This window comes from Miscanthus floridulus, chromosome 5, assembly GCF_019320115.1.
Source record: "Miscanthus floridulus cultivar M001 chromosome 5, ASM1932011v1, whole genome shotgun sequence".
Lineage (NCBI taxonomy): Eukaryota > Viridiplantae > Streptophyta > Magnoliopsida > Poales > Poaceae > Miscanthus > Miscanthus floridulus.
The window spans coordinates 61,268,685-61,270,819 of record NC_089584.1 but is presented as its reverse complement, the minus strand read 5'-3'; positions in this window follow the sequence as shown (position 1 = coordinate 61,270,819).

Sequence of the window (2,135 nt, the reverse complement as noted above, 5' to 3'; positions counted from 1 at the left end):
GTTTTTTAAAGCCTATCACTGTCGGGTGAGATACCGGCACTAATAGCTAGAGGCATCACTGGGGTTTGTAGTAACCGGCAGTGATGTGAACCCTCATCACTGTCGGTTCAAAATCCGACAGTGAAGGCGGATTTTGAATCGACTATGATGTGAAGAACTGGGGTAGTGGATGAAATCGTGGGGATAAATAAATTGTCTACCCTATTCACAAAAAAATGGTCTAACATGAGAGTAAGTTTTTTCTTATATATTATTTCAAAACAACGATTATTGCAAGTCGAATTAAAGTTTTTTTTAGAATACACGTCGTGAAAAAGAAGATGGGCCCACCTACTTTGGCCATCGTCGCCTTTTCATCTTGATGGGCTTGGAAGGAGGCCATTTACAATCCACTTTAATTTAGCCCAAGAGAACTTCACTTTCGGCAATGGCCTGTTTGGATCTATTTATTTGGGCTAAATTGGAAAACATACTTCATGAATTAGCTTTTTTGACTTAGAATTTGATATTCTGCCAGTTTTCGAATCTTAAGTATGGACCTATGTTAAATTTAGAGGGTAAGAAATAAATAGGAAGTGAGATTCATCATCCTTGCAGCCCATTCTCCTTCGTTCGTTTCTTTATGTCTCAAGAAACTCCTATCCAATGCCGAAGTAAGTCAAATTAGTTCCAACTAGCTCATCAACCCGTGCAAATACGGTCTTCAATCTTCCTCCCCGCCCCTTCAATTTATTTCCTAACATAAGAACGTTCTTTTAGGCAAACTCTGCTTCAACCAGGTTTTTTGTAAAACATTTAGCCGAACAACTTGTCATGGTACATAAAAATGGTGAAATGTCCATAATATTCTTCTATTCTTTATTTTTTTTCTTTGTTTATTTATTTCTTTCCTCTTATTCCCCCTTATCCTCTACTACATCCGGTTGTTGTCTATTTCTTCACCCCTGCTTATCTCGTCGCTCTGCCCTGCCCACCATCTCCATCCTGCTAGTGACTCTGCCCAGCCTACACCCCCGGCTACTCTGCCCCGTTCACGCCCGGTGATTCTGCTCCAGCGCCTCTGTCCGCCTCGGTGCCTTGCCTCATCCCACGCGCCTACGGCGGAGAGGTATTTTGGGGCTAGGCAGCAAGCAAGGACAACAGAGCCAGGAGAAGCTTGTTTCAGCTTCGTCTGTGGCCCATACCTCGTGAGACTGGGTTTTCTAAGGTTCCACTTCCACATTAGGAGCTATCCTTTTCCACCGGTTTGGTAAAAAAATATGCAGAACTATGCCTGAAGCTGCAGCAGAATCTCTACCAAACATTCCTTTAATACGAATTTATTTGAATCACTTTAAGATTTATCAACTCTTGTTGTATCGTGTTAGCTAGAACTTTGGGTCCACGTGTTAGGTTCGAACTCTAGTGTTTATTATACTTTAATGTTATTAAAGTATATTCTTTATAATAGCTTCGTAAGATTCAGGGGATATTTTAGTTTTTCTTTGATAATGACACACCATCGGTAATTTATATTATGTTTTATAATGATATACATGGCAATTAAAAAATAGAAAATGTTTTGCATTATCTTTCATACGGTAGATGGGGTAATTTCGATGCAAATGGAGGGACTAAATATTTTTTTTATAATGACAGAGGTGGACAAGTTTTTAGAAAATAGTGTACATCTTATGATTATATTAGGGATAATTAGTTTACTAAATTGTAGGATGGATGTTTCTAATCACTCTAATTATTTCTAAGATTTTGCGAACACAAGGTTGATATGTACCTTTGTAGTTCGGATTTGTGATGAGTGATTGTCAACGTGATTTGCGTCTTGGGTTGAGTTTGTGAACTAATCATGGCGTGAGTTGGGTTGTGCAACATGTCTCTTGTCTTATGGTGCGCAGGTGTGGAGCTCAGAGGTGGTGGTTGACGGCGAGGTAAAGGTCAAGTAGGGACGTGCCGTGCCGATGGACCAGGAGCGGTGAAGGACGGACGTGAGGCTTGGACCGAGAAACCAGGAGACCAGGTGACTAGCCGCGGCGGCTGACATCTGGGGACATCGACAAGCGCAAGTATACATGGGAGTGACCGTGTTGACCGAGTCAAGACGACGGACGAGCAAGTCGAGCGGAGGCTCTTCAAGA